The 27190-nt window shown below is 45.1% G+C and overlaps 1 protein-coding gene across 5 annotated transcripts in view; it reads right to left on the bottom strand.

Annotated features, from left to right (window-relative positions):
* LOC132383183 (transcription factor MafK-like) overlaps positions 1–24371 on the bottom strand; it is a 105769-nt gene extending 81398 nt beyond the window's left edge. For all 5 annotated transcript variants that reach the window (XR_009508563.1, XR_009508564.1, XR_009508565.1 and 2 more), the window contains exons 1-2: positions 24235–24371; positions 23761–23963 (exon numbers count right to left, since the gene is read on the bottom strand). The gene's annotated coding sequence lies outside the window, so the exon portion shown is untranslated. The remainder of the gene's footprint in view (positions 1–23760; positions 23964–24234) is intronic.
* Between the last annotated feature and the right edge of the window lie 2819 nt (positions 24372–27190).

The raw sequence follows: 27190 nt of genomic DNA, 5'->3' as shown, positions 1-27190 counted from the left end.
TCTGCGATACATGTTCTGTGTATTATTTGTTCATATTTTTACTGTTTGCATGATTTGTTCTTTATTGCACATTCAAAGTTTGTCAGTCCTTGTGTGGGTATTTTTTGTGGATTTTACGGTGTTTCCATGATTTATGGCTGCCTGCAAGAAGCTGAATCTCAAGGTTGTATATGGTATAACTCTACTTAGAATTTTGGGAAAAAAAGTGGAGAAAGGGTTAGATTGATCTTGGAGTAGGTTATAAGGCCAGCACAACATCTTGGGCTGATGGGCCTGCATTGTGCAGCCTTACCAATGTCTTACATATCTACAATGTAACACTCACAACTGCTCTACTCAGGCCAGTTATTAACCTTCACCAAGAACCATTCAAGATTATTACTGAATTCTAAAACAGGAGTTCCCAACCTGGGGTTCACAGTAGGGGTCCATGGCATAAAAAAAGTTTGGGAACCCCCTGTGTCAAAAGTGAATCTGGTACCGTCTGACAGATAAATGAATAAACATATTTTTGAGGTCAAACACTAGTCACCACCCAGTTGGAAGTATGTGCTACACACCCTGCTAATCTGAACTTTGAACTTCCAGGTAAACCCCAAACACCACACCTACACTTGTGCATGCATTAAGACAATAAAATACATCTGGTTCTGTTTCTGGGAAATGTATTGCATGATTCAGAAAGTATTTTTAAACACAGTAGAATCTTCTGGAGGCTATTATAAAAGAGACGTCAGAATTTTCACTCAAAGCCCACAAGCCTAAAATCTTGTCATTAATTGACTGGGAACTCCTTAGCTGAAACCCCCACTTAACCAATGAATGAGTAGAAAATAGCATTTCTGCACGAGGACGTTGCTGTGGAGATGTAGAAACGGCTGGATGACTTCAGTCTCGCATTGGTATTCAGAGGCACAAAGGTTCTCTCCCCATCAACCACCACCCATCCCCCCGACCCCTCCCCTTCTCCAACTGCACCATTACTAGATGCTTTAAGAAGCTGGGAGTCTCCACTTATAAACATTGTTGAGTTAGCAAAGAAGATCAGGCCAACTGAACACCTCAGCGGCAGAAGAAGAAATTCAACTTTGTACTGAAGTTCAAATTCAGCTTTATTTGTCAAAACAGACAGTGAAATGTGTCACTTGCGTTAAAGACCAACACACCCAAGGATGTGGTGGGATTAGCCCTCAAGGGTCGCCACACGTTCCGGTGCCAACATAGCATGCCCACTGTGCTTGGCAGAACATCACAGAACACAACTAACAGAACAAGCTGCTAAACAACAGCAAAACAATCCCATTTCCTCTCTCCCACCCACCCACACACGCACACACAGACAGTCCTCCGGCCTTCAGCTATCCACGTCAATCAACCTTCGGGCTCTGGTATCAACCCCCAGACTCCAGACTCTGGAGTCAGAGCCCTCGCACCTCATACTTGGGTGGGCATCCAATCCCAGGACCTCCCAATCTGGGATGACCTGACATCTGGGATGTCTTTCATCATCTTCCCACATTGCTGGCCTTCATGTGCAGAGAGACCTGGACTTCGTCCCATGACCAGGTGAGTTAAAATTAAAGCAGGCACAACTTTATAACTGACGAAAAGAAGGAACCTTGAGTGGAGTCACACTCAGGAGGAGCCAGAGGTGGAACAGGTGAGGAGGGGGAAGATTGTGAAGAAGAGCCAGTGGCTGGGAGGTGAAAGGTGAAGTTAACAATGGATTGCAGATGATGGAATTTGATCAGAAAGGAAGGTGGAGCATGAATAAAAGGAGGTGGTTAGAAGATCGAGGAGGTTTTCACTGACCCCTATCAAATATGGTTCCTTAAGGTTGTTACAGCTGGGGATGGTAATGGGGACAAGCTCCCACTACCTTGTTAAGTGCTCCCAATGGCGTGCATCTCAAATAGCCTCTGACCACCAAGTCCAACTCCTGGCCTCCACCCGTGGCTTAGCTACTAAGCCTGGCGGAACCTTTTCCACCGACAGGAAAAGGGGCCAAGGCAGGTTATTAGCGCCCAAATACACAGTCGCTTCGGGCAGACGGGGCTCGTCAGCCATGGCTGGCAGCCCATCTGGGTGAAGGGAAGCTCTGATCTCAAACCTCCGCTGCCTTGTGGCTAATACCCTCTCATGGGGAAGGCTTCGGGTGTGAACCCCCACCGGGTGAAATCCGGAGCCGGAGTCCCTAAGGCAGTCCTACATTGAGTTCAATACTGAGTGGCAACTCCTGAGACGCTGCTGGTGTTAAACTGGTTTCATCAGCTGCGTGCAGGGGGACAGCCTGGTGTGCGGCTCTCCATATCGTACTTCCCGGGCTTACAAATCATGTAGACAGCTAGGGGGAGAAAAAACCCTGACCAGTGGAGGGCCTCATTTATTCAATATTGAGAGGCTTAGATAAGAGTGGGTGTAGAAAAGATGTTTCCTATACTGGGGTTGGAGAGTTACTGATTTCTTTAGTCAGTGACTGGTGAATCAGTGGAAATTATTGCCACAGGCAACTGGGGAAGCCAAACCATTGTGTATATTTAAAGCAGAGGCTGATAGGTTCTTGATTAGACAGGGTGTGAATGGTTATAAGGAAAAGGAAAGAGAGTGGAGTTCTGTGATACTTCAAGGATTTAATCTGTACTTAGCAAGCTGCCACAACTACCGCTACATCCCATGGACCCTTTTCCCATTCCCATCAGAGAAGAGGCTACACAGAATCCGCGTCAGAACCACCAGGCTCAGAAACAGTTACTTTCCCCAAGCAGTCACCTCTGCCCACTAACACACCCCACCACCACTACATCCACATCACCAAGCACCACTTCACGTACACATAATCAGTCTGTGTACACAGCAGGTACTTCTACATAGTGTTTTATAGGATTGCTTTTATATTTACACTCAGTGGCAAATGGAACCTGTACCTGCTGTAGCCCATTCAATTCAAAGTTCAACATGTGCATTTGGAGAAGCTCTTCTGCACACCACTGCTGTAACGTGTGGTTATTTGAGTTACTGTCACCTCCCTGTCAGCTTGAACCAGTCTGGCCATTCTCCTCTGACCTCTCTCATTAACAAGGTTTTCTCGTCCACAGAACTACCATTTACTGGATCTTGTTTTGCTTTTTTGCACCATTCAGCAGTTTCTGAGATACTCAAACCACCCTGTGGCACCAGCAATCATTCCACAAAGTCACATGTATCAGATTTCATCCCCATTCTGATAATAACGAACCTCTTAACCGTGTCTGCATGCTTTTATGCATTGAGTTGATGCCACATGATTGGCTGATTAAATATTTGTATTAACGAGCAGGCGTACAAATGTACCTAATAAAGTCGCCACTGAATGTATGTTTGGAGTGTATATGTAACGTATTCTCATTAATAGACAATAGGTGCAGGAGTTGGCCATTCAGCCCTTCAAGGCAGCACACCATTCAATGTGATCATGGCTGATCATCCACAATCAGTACCCCGTCCCTGACTTCTCCCCATATCCCTTCACTCCGCTATCTTTAAGAGCTCTATCTAACTCTTTCTTGAAAGCATCCAGAGAATTGATAGTCAGTGTGTACTTTGTGGGCCTGTTCATGTGTGGTGTGGAACATGAGGACTGGGGACAATCTAGTTTGGTACCAGACCACTAAATATTATTGATGCACTACTGTGACATGTACTGGGATGTAGCAGAAAGCTTTGTTTGAATGCCACTCATAAGGATCATTCCATTCACAAGTACACTGACGTAGGATAAAGAAAACAGAATGCAGACGGTGTTACAGTGAAAGTACAGCGCAGGCAGACAACTAAAGCACAAGGGTTGCAACGAGGTAGACTGGCAGATCAAGAGTTCATCTTTTGGCCTAAGAGAAGTCCATTAAAGAGCTGGATGACAGTAGGTTTGAGGAATATGCTTACTTAAGCTTTTGTATGTTTGATAAGACCATAAGACATAGGAGCAGAGTTAAGCAGTCTGTTCCACCATTCGATCATAGCTGATTGATTTATTTTGCCTGTCAATCCCATTCTCCTGCCTTCTCCCCATAATCTTTAATACCCTTACTAACCAAGAACCTATATACCTCCATTTAAAATACACCCAGTGACTTGGCCTCCACAGCCATGAATTCCACAGATTCATCACTCTCTGGCTAAAGAAATTCCTCTGCATCTTCCTTTTATTCTGAGGCTGTGTCCTCTGGTCCTAGACTTTCCCAAGATAGGAAACATCCTCTCCATGTCCGCTCTCTTGGCCTTTCAATACTGGATAGGTATCAATGAGATTGTGCTCGATGGGAGAGGAAAGGAGAGATGTGAAGGGTCTGTGAACAAATTGGTTGCTTCCCTGAGGAAGTAGTAAGTGTATACTGTACAGAGTCACACTGATTTGCATGACAACTGATGGATTTCTAGCAGTGCTGGGCAGAGCAGTTGCCAATATCAACCTGTGATGATCTAGAGATGATACTTTTGAAGGTGCATCTGTAAAAGTTGACCTTACACGACATGACTGACATGATTTGTATTTGACATTACAGATCAAATGGCCGCTGCAGGACTAGCTAATCTTCACCTCCATTGCATGTTCCTGCTAACAGCGGCCAGCTTGTTTTATACCTCAAAAGTAGGGGTTCCCAACCTGAGGTCCACAGACTCCTTGCTTCATGGTGTTGCGCCATTGCATAAAGAAGGTTGGAAAGCCCTGCCTCAGAGGAAAGATATCCAAAGCTCCTCAGATCCAATGGCATTAGTCACGATGGAGTATTTGTCCATGCTATACAGAATAATTTTGTCCCTATTTCAAAACCATGCAACCTACCAATTCAAATATACTTCTATCATAAAGTTCTATCACAAGGATGAGTATAGGTCATGATGGCACTGGGTTGCGATGTCCATTACTGTTGTGGCTCACACTTATATTAGGTTTGTAGGGATGGTTTGGGGCAGCGTAGGAAGTTAGGGGTCAGGTTAGGATTTAGGGACAGGGACAAGGGAGAGTTAGAGGTCAGGGGCATTGAGCAAAGAGTTAGGGGCAGGAGCTGGTGTTCGGAGTCCATGTCAGAATGCTACGTGGTCAAAGGTTATCGATCCTGGAGGGCAGGCTGGCAGGCGCTACGGAGGCCAGTGAGCCCCAGGCAGATGAGTCCTGGGTCGGGGCTACATATGGGCAGGAGTCACAAGAGCCAGTGACCCTCCCAGCCCCCTCCCCTTGGGTCACCAGGGTATGGAAATCCACATTAGTCTGGAAGGTCAACCCCATGATCGGCGAGTCCTAGGTTGATAACCAGAGGTCAAAGTCCAGAGGGCGGAGGATGAGGTCAAAGTCCAGAGGGCAGAGGATGAGGTCAAAGTCCAGAAGGCAACACCATAGGTCAAAGTGCAGAGCTCGGCAAATCAGAAGACTGGAGTTGGCGAGACTGGAGGTAGAGGCCTGAAGGTTGAAGACCTGATGCTTGCAAGTCTGAGGGCCAGGGCCGCAGCGGCTCAGAGGCAACCTGTCCTGCGTTTGGAGGCCTGTGTATGTGGGTGGGAGGGTGGAGAAGGGGCTTGTTTTGCAGCTGTTTTGTGTTTTTTTTTTGTTGCTATAGCAGCCACTTGTGTTGTCCTGCTGAACACTGTGGGCATACCGTGTTGGCACCGGTACATGTGGCGACATTAGTGGCCTGACCCCAGCACGTCCTTGGGTGTGTTGGTCACTTCACTATGTGATAAACAAACTTGAATTTTGAATCTTCAAATCAGTTGTTGGGGGAGGGAGTTCCAGGAATTAACATCTGATAAATAAATCTGTACCCATCTTCGAGCTGCACATGTAAATTTCTCGTGTTTATCCCCCTTTTTAATCTCCCCTGTTTTTATCCCGCTCTAGAATCCATTCAAACGGGCTCCTGAGCAAAGAGCAAGGTACCTCCCTGCTAATGGAGAAGCGAGTTACCGTGGTGATGGTGCTGCTTAGACCACGCTGGCCTGAAGACAGAACAACATTCCTTCAGACGCAAGATGAAAGAAGCGGTAGCGGAGGCACGGCGTTCTAAAAATAAACTGCACATTCCTAACTGTCATCAGAAGAAAAGCAGAACGAGAAATGGTTATCTGAAATTAATACAGGCTCACCCCAAACCACATGCCAACGGCCGAGTGATTCAGCAGTTCTGCTCCTTAAGCCATGGGTGGGGGGGTTGTGGGAAAGGGTGGGATCCTGTTTCCTTAAGCTCCATTTCCACCCCACCCTCCCCCTCACAAGTCCCCAACCACCACCGCTTCCCTTCCTTTTATTTTGCTGTGATCCAGTACCATGATAAGTAATAACCTGGTAATTTCTCCCCCCTCTCCCCTCATTACACTTCCCACTCTGGTTCGCTTCTTACCCCTTCCCTTCTCCCCATCTCCTCTAGTGCCCCTCTTCCTTCCCCTTCTCCCATGGTCTGCTCTCCTCTCCTATCAGATTCCTTCTTCATCAGCTGTTTATCTTTTCCACCTATCACCTCCTAGCTTCTTACTTCATCCCACCCACCTGGCTTCACCTATCGCCTACTGTTATTTTAAATCTTGTAAGGTTACAGATGCTGAATCAAGGCCCAGGCTGGTTTTCAGGAGTGTTGGATAAGTGAGGATTACGGGCAACAGGCAGGAAATCAGAGCGGAGACCAAGAACAGAACTCGTTCTGAAGTCACGCAAACCAAACCACCCTCCACTGACTCCATCTGCACTTTGTGCTGCCTCAGGAAAGCAGCCAGCATAATGGAGGACCCCTCCTATCCCAATCATTCTCCCCCCCTTTCTCCAATGGGGAAAGATGGAGAAGCTTGGAAACACATACTACCAGACTCAAGGACAGCTTCTATTCTGCTGTTATCGGACTCTTTAATGGATCTTTCATACGATGAAGGTAAAATATTGATTTCCCAGTCTAGCTCATTGTGACCCTTCCACCTCATATTTCCCTTTTATACTATCTCAAGGCACTTCTGTCAAGAATGTTGGGATAGCACGCAAACAAAACTTTTTACTTTGCCTTGGTAGATGTGACAATAATAAACCAATTATTCTGTGATGGTAAACACACATAAAATGCTGGAAGAACTCAGTAAGTCAGGCGGCATCAATGAGGGGGAATAGATAGTTGACATCTCGGGCTAAGACCCCTTATTGGGTGCAGGCTTCACGAAGTGTACCGCTCACCCCCGCTCTTATTTCTGGCAGCGTGTCACGTTACAGTGCCCGCGAGCACCATTCGGGGTTCAATTCCCGCCATAAAGTACAATCCCTCGACACCTCTGAGTGCTCCGGTTTCCTCCCACGTTTCAACGACGTGTGGGTTTGCGTTAGTAAGTGGTCGACAAGCCGTGTTGGCACCTGGAGTGTGGCAACACTCACAGGCTGTCTAGCACAATTCTTGCTGATTTGGTTTGACGCAAATAATGCAGTTCACTGTATGTTTCAATGTTTCAAAGTATGTACATTTTACAAATAAAACTAATCCATTTTTTTCTGTAAATATATTGTACTACATCCATTTTTTTATTCCATCCATTTACCATTGCACACTCTGATTACACCGGGTAATAAATTGTTTTGGAAGAGTTGCTTCCTCAGATTTTTATTTTGTTTATGAGAGACCACTTGAAGCTGAGCACAAATATAATTTCAGACTACATGTGTCACAGAGGAATTTGGAGAAACAAGAAACTAACTTTTATTGAATATAATGCATTTAACTGCATAACAGTGCTGACACTTCGCAATAGTTCAACTAAGCTAAAAATGTTCTGTTGATGATTTTCATTTGTACTCAGTGTCTGAGGCTTCTCACTCAAGTATCCAACAATAATCATCCAGCACTAATGGACTCCAGTTGCCCCGATACTGTTTTCCCACGACCACAATGTCCTGGTGAAACCTTTCACTGTGCTCGTCACTGACAGCACTAAGATTTGCAGGGAAGAAGTCTAAATGGGAATGCAGAAAATGAATCTTCAGTGACATGTTGCACTTCATGGTTTTGTGTGCTTGAAGCTTCTTGTCAACCAACTGCACGTAGCTCTGTATTTGCCAAGAATATTTTCAACAGTATCTTTGAATGCCTTCCATGTGATTTTCTCCATTCCCACTAGGAGTTCTTTGAGTTGCCTGTCATTGATGACCCGTTTGATTTATGGACCAACAAAAATGTCTTCCTGAATCTTGGTGTCAGTTATTCTGACTTGAATTAGTAATTGAAATTGCAAGTATAGGCAATTTCAAAAATAATGGTGTGAATTAGGGAAACTTCATGCTGAATTTCATGGTCAGCAGCTAAAAGTCCATAAGAGAAACCAAAAGTATTCTGGAAGCAAATTTTTTGTTGTCCAGTGTTATCAGCTTTTAATCACAGAGTCATACACCACAGAAACAGACCTTTAAACCCACCATCTCCATACCAAGCATCAAGTACTAACCCATAGCCTCCCGTCTCAGCGATATTTATGTGATGACAGTCCTTGGCAAGGATGGCTTGGACCCAAATGATGGAGTATCCAAGCCTAGGATCGAGACACGACTTCAAACTGGATCGTGAATCTGAGCTCAAAACAAACACTAGACGAGGTCATGAGTAGGCGTACAAGCACCGAACCTCAATTCAGGTGCTCCTTAAATGCTCAATCCTTGGCATCCAAAAGATAATTGCCTTCGAGCTGGAGTGTGCTGAATCTTTAAAGGAGCCACGCCAACAATCCATACTCCAGGGAGTTAGAACATCTAAACTTTGGAAGCTGCCTTGGATGGGGGCATGTCATAGAAGGACCTCCTCTCCCGTGGCCAACTGACGATGGCCCTGGCTGCCTAGAGAGATGACGACTGTAGTTGTGAATGAGACCCAGATCCAAGAAGACTCCTTCAGGCACCCAGCACATCTCTTCCACTCCAAATCCTTCAAGTCCATGAGATATTGACAAACACCTTGAACAGTATGCGTCCAAAATTCTTCTCATGGTGAAAACCTGTTCCCCATCAGCAAAGCTCGGTGGTGGTGGGACTGATGGTGGTAGGGCTAACGGGCTGGCATTCACAAGCTTTAGCTTAGAAACATGGAAAGTGGGATTGATCTTGAGTGTCCTGGGGAGCTGTAAGGTGTAGGCCACCGAGTTTACTTTCCCATAGAAATCTGAAGGGTCCAATGAACTTGGACTCCACTCAGAAAGGCAAATCCTGAGTCGACATGTAGAGCTCTTCCGAGACCGACAGCTAGCAAGGGACAGACTTCTGCTCAGGACAACTACTGCTCTGGAATGCTCTCCATAAGTAGGTCTTCGTCTACTTGGATGACATCCTAACTTTCTCAAATTCCATAGAGGAGCACGTCGCTCATGTCAGAGATATCCTAAAGAGGCTTCTTGACCATGGACTTTACGTCGAGCTGGAGAAGACTGAATTTCATGTAACCACTATTTCTTTATTGGGCTTCATCATCTCTATTGGCATTCTCAAGATGGTCTCTAGTACGACGCAGGCTGTTGGAGATTGGCCACAACTATCCAGTGTGGAGCAAGTCCAATGATTCCTGGGAGTTGCCAACTTTTATTGAAAGTTTATCAGAAGTTTCAGCTCAGTGGCGGCTCCACTGACGGCACTAACCAAGAGATCCACGGAACCTTTAGTTTGGACTACTGAGGCAGAGGCTGCTTTCGCGGAGATCAAATAGCTGGACTAAGCAGTGATTCTCCCCTTCCTCCAGTCCACAGACGGGTTATGCTGAGACACCTAAGGATACCCGAGGATCAGGGGTATGAGTGGAGAGTCAGTAATGTAGAAACTAACTTCTTCCACATGATTCCCTATTCTCATCTACAATGCCATAGTCTGTTGCTCGATCTTCCCGGACCCTAGCAGGTGGCTGACCATGACAGTTGCAGGCAAGAAGGCACTCAACTCTCACAGAGGTATGTCAAACCAAAATTATGTACTGCCCCAGAGTCCACAAAAGCCTTCTCCTGCCTCAGGTTCTTACCCCAGGTATCTCTGCCTTCAGCACAAAACCAGAATCCGTGGTGTTGGGTGAAGTGGCTGCCACCGTCACAGTCCTCACGGTCTTAGCAGTTCCCCGGGTAGCTGCAGCTTTGGGCATTCGGCCCACGGGTGATCTGCTTCCCCGCAGTAAAAGCAGCAGCCTTGACTCCAGTGCCGGGACCTCTCATCGGGAGAGTCTAGTGGAACCGATCTACATGGGTTCAACTGGATACTGAGCAGGTGATGGGCTGGTCATAGTCTGACTTTGGGGAGAGGAGCAATGATGCGTTGAGTCCGGGGTCAGGCCAGCCCTCCTCGACCTCATGATGTAGTCCCACCTACACCCTGCCAGATGACAATTGAGACAGATGGACTGGTTGAAGAGAACCTCTCAAGGCCAATTTATACTTCTGCATCAAATCTACGCTGTAGGTACGGCATAGCTGCATACCCTACGCTGTAGTGTGACGAGAACCTCCCCAAAAATGTAACTATGCGTTGCGGCGATGCAGACCGCAGCAACTGTGATTGCTCCACTTGGTAGCATCGCATTTCCTCCTATGCATTTCCAGTTGCTTCTTGTTCCCGGCCAATATTTGAAATGCATTTCCTCGTCCGTGTCTCTCAGTGTTTGGACAAGCAGAGAAAAACCACCCTCCTTCTGCCTCAATCTGTTCAATGGTTATACACACCATCTCCTCTAAAGTCTTCTCTCTTTCCTGCGTTGCAGAAATTTCAATGAAAGTAACTCTTGTTCAACGTTTATTAGCTCCAGCTCCAACATGATGTGCTCAGTTTCAGTCACCATTGTTTGAATTACACAAAGAAACTCAACACAGTGGCATAGAAACCCCACAGCCAACTAGCGTTTTGGCGGTGAATTGCAGAGCGACGCAGACACACCAATGCACAAGTATAAATGCTAACAATGGCATAGACCACTTGCGTAGGCTATGGCGTAGAGCCTATGAAGAAGTCTAAATCAGCCTTAAGTTCTCCTTCAGTTTGTCTCGGAGTCCAGGGTGGTATAGCATGGCCAAGGACTCCCCATTCCAATGGTTCTCTTGGGCCAAGGTCTGACGTTTGATCGCGTAGTCGACCACTGACCGATTCCCCATCAAACTTTCATCAGGTGGTCTGAGGCTAGCTGGCTCCAGCGGGGTGATGAAACACTTCCCTCATGGCGGCTAAGTATTCCTCCGAGTCCGAGCAAATCGCAGACCTGCATTCCCGATGTGCAGTGGCCCAGGCTCGAGTTCTCCCGGACAGAAGAAAGTTAATGAAGCCACCTTTGTGCACTCCGAAGGGAACCGGAACGGCTGGAGCTCATACGTTATCAAGCACTGGATGAGGAAGTCATAGCAGGAACCCGGGTCTGCCATATCTCTCCAGGGTTCGAAAATGTACAGGACCGGTTGGTTCTCCCAAGCCACTCTGGCCCCCTCCTTGCAAAAGTTGACCAATGGCTACCTGGAAGCCGTGCATCTCCAAGCTCTGTCCAGAAATTTCTTCGCCGTGCCTGGTCCATACCCCGCTGGGTCCATACTGGCTCAATCATACTGTGACGAGAGTCATTGACAAGAATTGCTTGGAGACAAATGCTTAAGTATCCAAGTCTCGGAATGAGACACGGCTTTAAACTGGATGAAGAATCCGAGCTCAGAACAAACACTAGACAAAATCGCAAGTAGGCTTACAATTGAGTACCGAACCTCAGCTCTAGGTGCTTCTTAAACGCTCAATCCTTGGTGCCCAAATCATGAGAGCGAATTAGTGGGACTGTCCTGAATCTTCAAAGGGGCTGCACCAGCTATCCATACTCTGGGAAGTTAGAGCATCTCGGAAGCTGGCACGGATGGGTGTGCGTTGTAACAATTCATCAGCAGTTCTCAGTCTGACACAAACCTGCTTGCTACCCTATGTTCTATATGTTAGTCATTGTGGAGAAGCAACAGTAGTTGCACAAGATACAATATTGTTGAATAAAATGGAAAATTGTCACTCTGGCTGAAATGGCACTAATGGAAATAGGAAGGGAACTGAGGGCTACGGCATGATCCCGGGAATGAAAGGGTTAATGCATGTGTTTGATGGCTTCTACTAGCTATGGGGTGGGGGGGGAGAATCTCATTGGAATTTTTTTCAGCAAGCTGCAAACATGGTGATTTTTTTAGACACTCAGCAGGGGCAAGGTGTGAGAGGAGCAGCCACTGTTGGAGTGGGCCAGTGTTAGAGAGGTCAGCAGGTTTCCATGAGAACATTTGCAGGCTAGAACTTAAGCTTGAGAAGTTAGAGGTATAACAAGTGTAGTCAGGATGGCAGTTAAGGCAGTAGAATGCTCCTCCTGTAAGGTGGGTGGACTGCAGGGTCTCCCTGATGACCACATCTGTAGGAAATGCGATCAACTGCAGCTCCTGACTGGACGTACTCAGGGACATCCATAAAGCTTAAAAACATCATGGATAAGCCTTTTCCTGTCACACCCAGAGTGCAGGCTTCAGATAGCAGATGGGTGACCACTAGGAGAAGTACTGGGAATAAGCAGCCAGTACAGGGTTTCCTGTGGCCATCCCCCTCAGCAACAAGTATACCCCTTTGGATACTGCTGGAGGGTCGGGGGGTGACCTGTCAGCCTATCAGAGCACAGCAGTACCACCAGGCCAATGACACTGTGTCCAGCTCTGAGACTCACCAGAGAAGAGTAAATTCGGGAAGAGCAATAGTGATACGAGACTCGATAGTGAGGGGAATAGACAGGAGATTCAGTGGCTGCAAAAAACACACCATGATGGTGTGTTGCCTCCCTGGTGCTAGAGTCCAGGATATCTCTGAGTGGCTACAGAATATTCTCAAGAGGGAGAGTGCCACCAATGACACAGACAGAAAAAGGAGAAGAGGTCTTGCACAGAGAGTATCAGGAATTAGGCTGAAGAGCAAGATCTCCAAGGTGGAATTGTCTGGCTTACTCCCAGTCCACGAGCTAGTAGGGCAGGAATAGAATGAATGAGAGGCCGAGGAAGTGGCGCAGGGGATAGGTTTTCAGATTTCTGGATCTTTGGGTTTTCTCCTGGGGAAGGTGTGACCTGCAGAAAAAGGATGGGTTACACCCGAACCCAAAGGGCACCGATAACCTTGCGGGCACATTTGTTACAGCTGTTGGGGAGGGTTTAAACTAATCTGGCAGGAGGACAGTGCTGAGGATACGTGTTGATGCATTGTGTAGTGAGACTGTGAGGAAGGACATGATAGGGCAAATAGCAGTCAGGTGATGAGTTGAAGTGTAACATGGGGCAAAAGTTAAAAGGGTGAGAAATACAGGACTGAAGCTTATATTGAATGCACAGAGTATACAGAATAAAGTGGACGATCTTGTAGCACAGTAAGAGATCGGCAGGTATGAAGTTGTGGGTACCACTGAGTTGTGGCTCAAGGAAGCTTAACATCCAAGGACAAGAGGACAGTGAAGGGGAGGCTGTGTGACTCTGTTGATAAAAGATGAAATCAAATCCTTAGGAAAATGTGACATAGGATCAGAAGATGTAGAACCCTTGTGGGTAGAGTTAAAAAACTACAAAGGTTAATAAACCAGGATGGGAGATGCATACAGACCTCCAGACAGTGTGGGATGTGGGCTCCAAATTACAACGGGAGATAAGAAAGGCATATCAAAAGGGCAAGGTTACGATAGTCATGGGGGATTTCAATACGCCTGCAGATTGGGAAAATCAGGTTGCTGCTGGATCCCAAGGGAGAAAAACTTGTAGAATCTCTATGGAATGACTTTTTAGAGCAGCTTGTGGTTGGGACCACTTGGGAAAAGACAATTATGGAATGGGTGTTGTGTAATGAACAAGATTTGATTAGGGAGCTTAAGGTAAAAGAACCCTTAGGAATCAGAGATCATAAAATGATAGAATTTACCCTGCAGTTTGAGGAGAAGATAATGTCAGATATATCAGCATTTCAGAGGAGTAAAGGGAATTGTAGGGGCATGAGAAGGGAGCTGGCCGAAGTTAATTGGAAGGGGACACTATCAGGGATGAGGGAGGTTCTGAGGGTATTCTAAAGACAAGATGACACAACTGGGGCTGACAGGGGATGTCAGAAACAGCATAAAAGCAAAAGAGAGTGAATATAATAGATCAAAAATTAGAGGGAAATTAGTGGATTGGGAAGCTTTTAAAAACCAACAGAACTAAAAAGAAGAGAAAAGAAGTATGAAGGTAAGCTAACCAATAATATCAAAGAGGACACAAAATGTTTTTTCATATCTATGAAAAGTAAAAGTGATGTGAGAGTGAATTGCTGTCAAAATAGTTGGGGGACAACAAAATGGCAGACAAACTGAATAAGTATTTTGCATCAGTCTTCACCGTGTAGACACTAGCAGTATGACAGAAATTTGAGAATATTAGGAGGCAGAAGTGACTGTAGTTGCTCTTTCTAAGGAGACCTGTCCACCCTTGTCAAACCCCACGTCAAAAACCTTGGTGTGATATTTGATTCCGCCTTTAAGTTTGACAAGCAAGTTAATGCAGTAGTAAAAGCCATTTTTTTTCCAACTTTGTACTATTGCCAAAATCAAGCAGTTTCTCTCTTTTAAAGATCTCGAGAAAGTCATCCACACCCTTATATCCTCCCACTTGGACTATTCCAACTTCCTGTATACTGGGATTTGTCAGTAGTCCCTGTCCCGCCTGCAACTGGTCCAGAACGCCGCAGCCAGGCTCCTGACGGGTGCCCGGAAGAGAGACTATATTACTTCTATCCTGGTCTCGCTCCACTGGTTCAGAATTGATTTTAGGTTCTCCTGTTTGTTTATAAAGCTGTAAATAGGCTGATCTCCTGGGCTTCCTGGTCCCTCAGGTCGGTTGACCTGGGGCTCCTGGCTGTCCCGCAATCTAAACTTAAGTTCAGGGGTGACCACGCCTTTGCTGTTGAAGCCCCTAGACTGTGGAACAGCATTCCCCTCCCCATCAGATCTGCCCCCTCCATCGACTCTTTTAAGTCCAGGCTCAAAACTTACCTTTATTCACTAGCGTTTGAATCTTCCTGATGTGGCTGATTTTTGGCTCGTGCCTCGGCTCATGTATTGTTTATTTTGTGCCTATAAACTGAGTGCCTTGCAGTTTATGTCTGTGTTTCTTGTATTTGTGACTTTAGCTACCTGTTATGGTTTGTACAGCACTTTGGTCAACATGGGTTGTTTTCAAATGTGCTTTATAAATAAATTTGACTTCGACTTTGAGAAGCTGGAAGGTCTGAAGGTAGATCAGTCAACTAGGCCGGACAGAATACATCCCAGGGTTCTGAAAGTAGTAGCTGAAGAGATTGTGGAGAAAGTAGTAATGACCATTTAAGAATCACTAGATTCTAGAATTGTTCTGGAGGACTGGAAAATTGCAGATGTCATTCCACTCTTTAAGGGAGGGAGGGAGGGAGGGAGGCAGAAGAAAGGAAATTATAGGCTTGTTAACCTGACTTCAGTGGTTGGGAAGGTGTTGGGGGGGTGGGGGGAATCTTGCCTGAGAAATCTGTTGGAATTCTTTGAGAAAATAATAAGCAGGATTGACAAAGGGGAGTCAGCGTATGTTATTCACTTGAATTTTCAGAAGGCCTTTGACAAGGTGCCACACATGCTTCAAAATGAGAATCAGAATCAGATTTAATATCACTGCAAGATGCCATTAAATTTCTTGTTAAATTTACAAATCAACAGGAGAAGAACCCATGGTATTCTACGAAAGATAATAGAAGATTGACTGCCTGGCAGGAGGCAAAGGGTGGGAATAACTGGGGCCGTTTTTGGTTAGCTGCCATTGACTAGAGGCGTTCCGCGAGAGTCGTTATTGGGACTTCTTTTCACATCATATGTTAGTAATTCGGATGACCAAATTGTTGGCATTGTGGCCAAGTTTGCAGATGATACAAAGATAGCCAGAGGGGCAGGTAGTGCCAAGGAAGCAGAGAATCTGCAGGATGACTTAGACTGATTGGGAGAATGGACAAAGAAGGGCAGATGGAATATAGTGAAGGGAAGTTGTGGTCATGCACTTTGGTAGAAGGAATAAAGGTATAGATTATTTTCTAAATGGCGACAAAATTCAAAAATCAGAGCTGTAAAGGGACTTGGGAGTCCTTGTGCAGGATTGCCAGAAGGTCAACCCGTAGGCTGAGTTGGTGAGGACGCGGATATAACAGCAAGGATATAATGGTCAAACACGAGGAAATCTGCAGATGCTGGAAATTCAAACAACACACACAAAATGCTGGTGGAACACAGCAGGCCAAGCAGCATCCTGACAAAGGGTCTCGGCCCGAAACGTCCTTCTCCTTACAGATGCTGCCTGGCCTGCTGTGTTCCACAAGGATTATAATGGTGAAGCTTTATCAGGACTATTGTATGAGGAGCATTTGCAGGCTCTGGGCCTGTACTCACTGGAGTTTACAATGATGAGGAATCTCATTGAAACCTATCAAATATTAAAAAAGGCCTAGAAAGAGTAGATATTTCCTATAGTAGTGAGTTTAGAACCAGAGGGCACAGTGTCATAATAGAAGGACATCCCTTTAGAACAAAGGGTGGTGAATCTGAGGAATTCTTTGCAACAGACAGTTCTGAAGGCCAATTCACTGGGTACATTTAAAGACTTAAAGCAGAGGTTGATAGGTTTTTGATTGGTTAGTGGGGAAGTGGTGTTAGGTAAATTGAAGGGATTAAAGGCAGATAAATCCCCAGGGCCAGATGGTCTGCATCCCAGAGGGCTTAAGGAAGTAGCCCAAGAAATAGTGGATGCATTAGTGATAATTTTTCAAAACTCCTTAGATTCTGGATTAGTTCCTGAGGATTGGAGGGTGGCTAATGTAACCCCACTTTTTAAAGAAGGAGGGAGAGAGAAACCGGGGAATTATAGACCGGTTGGTCTGACATCGGTGGTGGGGAAAATGCTAGAGTCGGTTATCAAAGATGTGATAACAGCACATTTGGAAAGAGGTGAAATCATCGGACAAAGTCAGCATGGATTTGTGAATGGAAACCCATGTCTGACGAATCTTATAGAATTTTTTGAAGATGTAACTAGTAGAGTGGATAGGGGAGAGCCAGTGGATGTGGTATATTTAGATTTTCAAAAGGCTTTTGACAAGGTCCCACACAGGAGATTAGTGTGCAAACTTAAAGCACACGGTATTGGGGGTATGGTATTGATGTGGGTAGAGAATTAGTTGGCAGACAGGAAGCAAAGAGTGGGAGTAAACGGGACCTTTTCAGAATGACAGGCAGTGACTAGTGGGGTACCACAAGGCTCAGTGCTGGGACCCCAGTTGTTTACAATATATATTTCTGATTTAGACGAGGGAATCAAAAGCAGCATCTCCAAGTTTGCGGATAACATGAAGCTGGGCGGTAGTGTTAGCTGTGAGGAGGATGCTAAGAGGATGCAGGGTGACTTGGATAGGTTAGGTGAGTGGGCAAATTCATGGCAGATGCAATTTAATGTGGATAAATGTGAGGTTATCCACTTTGGTTGCAAGAACAGGAAAACAGATTATTATCTGAACGGTGGCCGATTAGGAAAAGGGGAGATGCAACGAGACCTGGGTGTGATTGTACACCAGTCATTGAAGGTGGACATGCAGGTACAGCAGGCGTGAAAAAGGCAAATTGAATGTTGGCATTCAGAGCAAAAGGATTTGAGTACAGGAGCAGGGAGGTTCTACTGCAGTTGTACAAGGCCTTGGTGAGACCGCACCTAGAATATTGTTTGCAGTTTTGGTCCCCTAATCTGAGGAAAGACATTCTTGCCATAGAGGGAGTACAGAGAAGGTTCACCAGATTGATTCCTGGGATGGCAGGACTTTCATATGAAGAAAGACTGGATCGACTAGGCTTATACTCACTGGAATTTAGAAGATTGAGGGGGGATCTTATTGAAACGTATAAAATTCTAAAGGGATTGGACAGGCTAGATGCAGGAAGATTATTTCCGATGTTGGGGAAGTCCAGAACGAGGGGTCACAGTTTAAGGATAAAGGGGAAGCCTTTTAGGACCGAGATGAGGAAAAACTTCTTCACACAGAGAGTGGTGAATCTGTGGAATTCTCTGCCACAGGAAACAGTTGAGGCCAGTTCATTGGCTATACTTAAGAGGAAGTTAGATATGGCCCTTGTGGCTAAAGGGATCAGGGGGTATGGAGAGAAAGCAGGTACAGGGTTCTGAGTTGGATGATCAGCCATGATCATACTGAATGGTGGTGCAGGCTTGAAGGCCGAATGGTCCACTCCTGCACCTATTTTCTATGTTTCTAAATCATGGCATCAAAGTTTATGTGAAAGTGGCAGACCGGGGATCAGAGGGATAATAAATCAGCCTTGATGGAATGACAATGCAGACTTGCAAGGCCATATGGCCTCATCCTACTCATATGTCTTATGGTTTTATGGAAACCTACTGAATATTGAATGGCTTAGATCGAGTGGGTGTTGAGAGAATGTTGCCAAAGGGGAGAGGTTGGTCTTGGACCAGAGGGCACAGCAACAGAATACAAGGAAGTCCAGAAATGAGAAGGAATTTCTCTAGACGGCTGCAGAGGCCTAGTCAGAGGGTATATCTGAAACAGAGGTTGACAGCTTCTTGATTTGTAAGGGAGTCAAAGGTTATGAAGAGAAGGCAGGAGAATGGGGTTGAGGGGGAAGTAAATTAGCATGATCGAAAGGTGCAGTAGACTCAATGTGCTGAATGTCCTAATTCTGCTCCTATTTCCTATAGTTTGATGGCATTGTTCAGCATATTGAGTATAAGTGTCAGAAAGTCATGTTGCAAATTGCATAAAGCTTTGGTTTGCCTTCATTGTACTGTGTGCAGTTCTGATCATCGCATTACAGAAAGGACATAGAGGCTTTGGGAAGGCTACAAAAAGGGGTTCACCAAGATGTGGCCTGGATGAGAGAATAGAAGGAAAGGCATATTGGCTTTAAGAATAGGAGAAAATTATATAAAATTATAAGAGGCAGTTGGGATTGGTTTGGTTTAGCATCATGGATGACATAGGTACTTCGGGCAAAAGGCCTGTTCCTATGCTGAACTATGTACGTCTGAGGGAAAAGATACGGCGGGACAATGGCTGCTGGAGAAAATGAAAATGAAAGGATGGGCAGTAGGCCAGAGGAAGGCTAAGAGAGGCCAGGTTAGGAGAAAGGAACAGTATCAGAGGCCAACAAAAGAAATAATTTGAGCCGAACACAAAGATATGAATGGTACTTGCACAGGTATATAGGCAGAAGAGATTAATCGATTTTATAGAGATACAGCACAGTGACAGGCCTTTCCAGCCCAACAAGCCTGCGCTGCCAAATTAAACCCATGTGACCAATTATCACACCAACCCGTACGTCTTTGGCACGCAGGAGAAAAACAGAGCACCACGTGCTTTCCCATTTATTCATGGGGAGAAAGTACAAATTCCTTACGGACAGCAGCAGAGTTGAACTCAGGTCACTGGCACTATAATAGTGTTACACTAACCATTACATTACAGTGCTGCACAAAGAGGGCTTAAATGCATATGGGCCAAATATGGGCAAAAGGGACCAGCTTAGATGGAAACCTTGCTTGACATGGATCAGATGGGCCAAAGAGCCCACTTCTGTGCTCTGTGATAATGAAATACTAATACAAGTTAGAATTCCTTGGCCAAGAGCCATAGATGATGCAGTGCATTGAAATAATAATTGTCATTTTCCTTTTAATGATGATCAGAAATGAGACCACCATTGAAAACTCTGAGCTAATTGGAGAGGTCAGCCTTGAACCAGTACGAAGTATTAGGGTTGGTCCCAAACCCACAATAAACCAATCTGAAAGCTCGAAGAGACGAGTCACAATAGGAAGTGTCCAGTGGGTAAGTGGTTATGATTCAGTTTGAGATGATGCATGCAAATGATTGTGACTGTTATATATAAATTCTTTCATTAATTTTGACAGAAATGAATACTGTCACCACACAAAAAAGGTATGTAAGGGATTACAATATTAGTTTAGCATTGAGTTTCCAGTCTGCGGTGTATGTGACACCTGGGGATGATACAACATCTACCAGGGGGCAGGGCTGTGTGGTACAAGTACAAAAAAGGAATTGTTCAAGGCATTTGTAAGGCAGTGAGAGGGAGGACTGAGGGAGAAAGACTTGAGGGGGAAAATCTCAGATTTATCTATCTCTACTTCCCCATTATAGGGCCCGCAAAAAGAGTTTACCAGGATGTTGAGATTAAAGGGCATGTGCTCCAATGAGAGGTTGGATAAAGTGGGTTGTTTTTTTCTGGAGCTGCATATGCTGCGGGGAGACCTGACAGAGATGAATAAGATTATGACAGGCATAGATAGAGTAGACAGACGGTACATTTTTCCCACGTTCTGCCGAAGGGCAGACATTCAAGCAAACTCTGCCAACCCCATCTCATAAAAACCCAGACATACAGAAACCAACAGAAGCTCCAAGGACCTCATCCCTTGGAGAAGAAGGATCTTTGCCGAGAAGACGGTTGAAGTCATGTGGTGAAAGTCACATGCCCAATCAGCCTTCGGCCCAGGACAGAGGACTCTGGCAAGCTGTCGTTGACTTAAGAAGAGGATGATGTATTTAAGGTGAGTTCCAAGGAAATCTGAAGGGCAAGTTTATTTTCAAATCACAGAGAATGGTGGGTGACTGAAATGTCCTTTCCAGGATGATGGTAGAGGCAGAAACATTAGGGACTTTTAAGAGACATTTATAGGCAGATTAATGTGAGGGAATTGGAAGGATATGGACATTGTGTAGGCAGAAGGGATTACTTTGGTTGGCCAGTTGATTACTAATTTAATAGGTTTGGCACAACATTGTAGGCTGAAGGGCCTGGTCCTGTGCTGTGTTGTTCCTGTGTTTTAAAGTGGCAAGAGCTGTCTGGGCAGTGGATCCCCCCATGTAACTCATAGATGACCTACAGAATAGGGGAAACCGGCACGACGATTTCACAAGTGATGGGAAGGTAGAAGATGCAAGGTCCCAGATTCATCTATGCGTGGAAACGCACAGTGGCCGGCATTGTTTGCATTAACAAATGACACGCCCAAAGGTGTGCTGGAGGCAACCTGCAAGTGAAGCCACGCATTCCGGAACCAACACAGCATGACCACGACGCTCGGCAGAACAGCACAGAGCATAAGCGACAGAACAAGCCCCATTCCTCCCTCCCACTCATGCACACATACCCTGCCCTCTAAGCCCAAGACAGGCAGTCTTATTCGGCCTCCAGTCTGTAGTGGATCCTGATGCAGACTGACATGCAGACGTCGGGCCTGCGACCAGAACACAGAACATCACAGGCTCTACGGCCCACGAACATTTAACCTACTCTAAGATCGATCCAACCCTTTTCTCAGTTCTTCTATTATTCATGTGCCTATCTGAGTCCTTTAAAAGTCCCTAAAGTATCTGCCTCTGCCACCTCGCCTGGCAGGGCGTTCCACACATTTATCACTCTCCATGCAAAGGATTACACAAAAACTAAAGGGTTAGAAGAGAGTGTGAGCAGTCTGTACTCCTGATTGTGCTGTGTAATAAAGGAAACCGGTCAACTACTGGCATAGTATGGATTATAGGAGGCAGAGTTATTATGGTATACAGAACAAATCCTCTGACTGGGATATTAATGAGGCACCTAATAATGTTACTGTTGATGACACAAAGTAAAAGTTCACTGTAATTAGCTACTTTTCATATTTCATGGACAGTGGCTATAAGCACATAGGAGCAGAATCAGACCATTTGGCCCACCAGGTCCTAGAACCATAGAACACTACAGCACAGCACAGTACAGGCCCTTCAGCCCTCCATGTTGTGCCGACCCATATAATCCTTTAAAAAAAGTACTAAACCCAAACTACCCCATAACCCTCTATTTTTCTTTCATCCATGTGCCTGTCCAAAGGCTCTTAAATACCCCTAATGTTTTAGCCTCACCACCATCGCTGGCAAGTCATTCCAGGCACCCACAAACCTCTGTGTAAAAAACTTACCCCTGATGTCTCCCCTAAACTTCCCTCCCTTAATTTTGTACATATTCCCTCTGGTGTTTGCTGTTGGTGTCCTGGGAAACAGGTACTGACTATCCACCCTATCTATGCCTTTCATAGTCTTGTAGACCTCTATCAAGTCCCCTCTCATTCTTCTACGCTCCAAAGAGAAAAGTCCCAGTTCTGCTAACCTTGCTTCATATGACTTTTTCTCCAAACCAGGCAACATCCTGGTAAAGCTCCTCTGCACCCTCTCCATAGCAATCAACTCTCCAGCAATCAACCATTGTTGATTTATTTTCCCTCTCAACACCATTCTCCTGCCTTCTCCTGTAACCTTTGATGCCCGGACTAATCAAGAACCTATCAACCTCTGCTTTAAATATACCAAATGGCTTGGGCAGCACAGCCACCTGTGGCAATGAAGTTCACAGATTCACTCACCACCCTCTGGCAAAAGTAATTCCTAATTTTTATTCTTCTAGTCTTCTCCACCATGACAGGAAACATCCTCTCCACATCCACTCTAGTTAGGCCTTTCAATATTCGATAGGTTTCAATGAGATCCATCCCAACAACATACTTCTGAATTCCAATGATGTTCGGCCCAGAACCATCAAACATTATGGACTTTCACCTTATCTGCCTGCAGTGCACTTTCTATGTAACACTTTATTCTGCACTCAGTTATTGCGTATCTCTTGTTCTACATGTATTGATATGATGGAAAAATGATCCCTATGAATGGCATGCAAAACAAAAGTACACGTGACAATAACAAACCAGTTTCCAACTTATGCCTAATAATACAAGAAAACTCTTAATTCTCACTCTTGGCTTCCTCTATCTGAGGTCAAATCCTTTCCAGTTTTATATTACTGAAGCCTTCTGGAATATTCTTCACGTGGTTGTTTCTCACTCAGTGTTATGGGAATATGAGAAGTCTTAAGAATTAAGTCATACCACATGTATTGTAAATATCTGTTTTGTATGGACTTGAGTTTTCCTGAGCAATGATTCAAAAGAGAGGTACAGTTCCTTTGGCACAACAACTGCATGTCAACCTTCAACTGCCCAATCAATTACTTACAGAAGGAGAAGCAGAGGCAAAAATGCTTCAGCAACATCTGCGGTGACATACCAAATCTCAACCTGGCCATGTTCTATCAACAGGGAAGAACCTAACCTGAGGTTACCAAGATCCCCTGTGGCCTCTTAATTGTTGCCTGGTATCAACCGTTCCCATTTAAAATAAACATTTGGTGTAACGAGGCACAATTTTTAAAAACTCCCCTATCCCCCTGCCAATGTTCATTAAAGTAGATCTCCGGCTGTTTCAACAGAAGCCATCAGATCCGATACCAACTGACCCAACTCATAACAACATATAATGCAGAAAATACCTCACTACTTCCAACCGTAAATGGCTAGGCACCACGTAATTAAAGCCACTGAAATCGATTCCAGATACCTACTGAACCACGAGGTTAAAATTTAACAGACCTTTGAGGGAAAGGTGCGGATTTTTGAAGGCAGCTCATGTGAACATTGTCTTTAAACACCTCATTCGCTTCTGGCAATTCAAAGAGTATTTCAGGGACGTACTTTCACTCCCCATAGTTCTCAATATCTCATTCAACACTTCATATTTTTATCCTCATATTCATGCACCAACTCACTTAAGCCGGAGATTTCCATTTTATTTACGTTACCAACCTGTGGAATGCCGCCAAACTCTCTGGGCTTGGCTGCTTTTTTTCGGTAAATATCTGGTTCCTTAAGGTGATTTTCTCCCCTCCTTTTCCTTCCTTATTTCTCCACCCTCGTTGAGTTCAGATGAAAAACGAGCCTCCAAAGAGGGGGAAAACAGCGAATCGTTTCTCTCTTTCAATAATCCCCGTAAACAAAAGCTAACAAGTCTGAAAACAGAATAGAGGAAACGGGCTAAGTGTTAAAAAGGAGGATTTGGAATTAAAACAATCCCCGATAAACGTTAAATACTTTAGATCCTGAAATGGACCTTAAAAGAACACGCTCTTTCACTCAGCGGTGATTCAGCAGCAAGGCAGCCAACCCAACAACAACATTGGATCTGGGTATTTCTGTTTGAAGGGGAAAATATCTGAAGTTGATTACAGGTATTAAATTGTCAAAATAGGTCGAATTGAAAAGATTATGGTCGTTACTCACTGTTTTCCGGAGATACTGTGTAAATTATGTTGTTTTCAGCCTCTTCGCTTGTTGCTTGTATGAAAACAAGTCAGTTCCTGGAATTCCAGGGTCAGATGATACCCACACACGCAGATGCCTTTCATTCACAAAAAAAAACACACACACGCACGTCACTGACTGGATGGCCATAAATGGTAAAGTAATGACGTCAGTCAACCCGATCAAAAGAATGATGTAACCTTTCGGAGAAGCCATGTTTGTGCGGGGCAAATGGGTGGGTACTCCTCCCGCTAGTGTTGAGGGGCAAGCGTGCTCTCAATAAAGGGGAGTTATTGTATCTCAGCCCCACTTGGAAGCCGGTTGTCAACAAAGAAGCAGCTGTTTTTTTTCACCGAATTCTGCGTTCTAAGCAGTAGAACTGAAACTGAATGCAAAGAGGGTCTAACTAAGAGTTGTAAGAAAACAAAACACACAAAATGCTGCAGGAACTCAGTGAGTCAGGCAGGATTTACCGAGGGAAACAGTCGACCTTTCTTCCAGACCTGATAAAGCATCTTGGCTCGAAACGGCGATTGTTTATTCTCTTCTATAGATGCTGCCCGACCCCCAGGGTTCGTCCGGCATTATGTGTTTGTTGCTCAAGATTTCCACCATCTGCAGAATTTGTTGTGTTTATTATTTGCAAGACCGCTTTCCAGAAAATCGACCCGGGTCTACAAGCAAAGGAGATGGAGGCACTCAACAGGTCAGGCAGCATCTATGAAAGGAAATAGACAATCACGTTTGTGTAAAGACCCTTTATCTGGAACAGTGAGTTATCTGTCTTGATCTATTCACTGACGCATATATGAATTTAATAGCTCCACAGGCTGGAATGAAGGAACTCAGAAATCATTTAAATTTATAATTTATTTAAATTTTACAACAATCCCACAACGTGAGGAGGTAAAAACCCTTTACGTTATAACTCCGTGGCAATGTACATACATGTGAATTTAAAAGTCTAATGGCTTGTAGGAAGAAGCTGTTGGTCCTGGCTTTAAAGCTGCGATACTGTTGGCCAGAAGGAAGCAGCTGAAACAGTTTATGGTCGGGGTGACTGGTTCCAGGCCTCCTTTCTGCACCTACTGCTGTAAATGTCCTCAGTCGAGGGAAGTTCACATCCACAGATGCACTGGGCTGTCTGTACCACTCCCTGCAGTGCCCGGTGATCAAGGGTGGTGCAGTTCCTGTACCAGCTGTTCATACAGCCAGTCAGGATGCTCTCAATGGTGCCCCTGTAGAATGTCTTGAGGATTTGGGGGCCCATGCTGAACTTCTTCAGTCACCTGAGGTGGAAGAGACGCTTTTGTGCTTTATCTTTTTGCCTCCGGTGTGTAGAGTCCAGGCGAGATCATCGGTGATGTGTAGACTGAGGAACCTGAAACTGTTCACCCTCTCAACTGCAAACGCATTAATATTGATCGGGGTGAACCTGTCTCTGTTCCTCCAGTAATCCACGATCAGCTCTTTTGTTTTTCGGACATTGAGGAAGAGGTTGTTATCCTGGCACCATTGTGTCAGGGTGTCAACCTCTCCTCGGTAGACTGTCCCATCACCACTGGAAATAAGGCCGATCAAAGTCCACTATGGAGGGGAATGTGGGTTTAGGTCAGTCGAGGTTATTGGCACAATGACATGAATTCAGCGATGCTGTGAAAGACTTGCAGGAATTGCACAGGCACACGCCTGAAATGTCAACTGTTTATTCCCCTCCATAGATGTTGCCGAACCTGCTGGATTCCTGCAGAATTTTGCGTGTGCTGTTCTGGACTTTCAGCATCTGCAGAATCTCTTGTGCTAGTGCCTTTGATTATGAATGTTGACTTCTTGGGGTGGCTTGTCCTAAAGATACTAGCTAGCAGCATTATGTCCATCTTGGGACACGGGCAAGACATTGAGGACTAACATGAGAAGAAATGTGTTCACACGGAAAGGCAACGTCCGTCGTTAAAGATCCCCACCATCTTCGGCAGCACATACAAGACGCTGTAATTCTTGCAGCTACCATCAGGCAGGAAGTACAAAAGCTTGATGCCCTGCACCATCAGGTTCAAAAACAACTCTTGTTGGTTCTTGAGCTACAGTTCAACAACAGGATGATCATTTTCTCATTTTGCACTAAAATAGATTTTGTTTTGTTCCAATCGCGTTCTTCATTGTGAAACTGGTAATGACAAATGCTCTCCCAAGGTGGCAAGAAACTGCAGAGAGTTACGAAACCCGCCCAGTCCATTACGCAAGCCAGCCTCCCCCCTACTGACTCTTTCGCTACTGCCTACTGCCTCAGAAAAGCAGCCAATATAATCAAGGACCCATCCCATCCCAGTCATTCTCTCTTAATATAATAATATTAAAATAACAGTAATAATAATCAAGTGGCATATCAAGTCACTTTTATTGTCAATTCGACCATAACTGCTAGTACAGTACATAGTAAAAATGAGACGTTTTTCAGGACCAAGGTGTTACATGACACAGTACAAAAACTAGACTGAACTATGTAATAAAAAGCAACACAGAGAAAGCTACGCTAGACTACAGACCTACACTGGACTGCATAAAGTGCACAAAAACAGTGCAGGCATTTATAATAAATAATAAACAGGACAATAGGGCAAGGTGTCAGTCCACTCTTTGGGTATTGAGGAGTCTGATAGCTTGGGGGAAGAAACTGTTACATAGTCTGGCTGTGAGAGCCGGAATGCTTTGGAGCCTTTTCCCAGATGGCAGGAGGGAGAAGAGATTGTATGAGAGGTGCATGGGGTCCTTCATAATGCTGTTTCCTTTGTGGATGCAGCGTGTAGTGTAAATGTCCATGACGGCGGGAAGAGAGACCCTGATGATCTTCTCAGCTGACCTCACTATCCGCTGCAGGGTCTTGCGATCCAAGATGGTGCAATTTCCAAACCAGGCAGTGATGCAGCTGCTCAGG

The sequence above is a fragment of the Hypanus sabinus genome, chromosome 29 (genome assembly GCF_030144855.1).
Source record: "Hypanus sabinus isolate sHypSab1 chromosome 29, sHypSab1.hap1, whole genome shotgun sequence".
NCBI lineage: Eukaryota > Metazoa > Chordata > Chondrichthyes > Myliobatiformes > Dasyatidae > Hypanus > Hypanus sabinus.
Note: the sequence above shows the minus strand (reverse complement) of the source record. Positions and strands in the feature narration are given on the sequence as shown.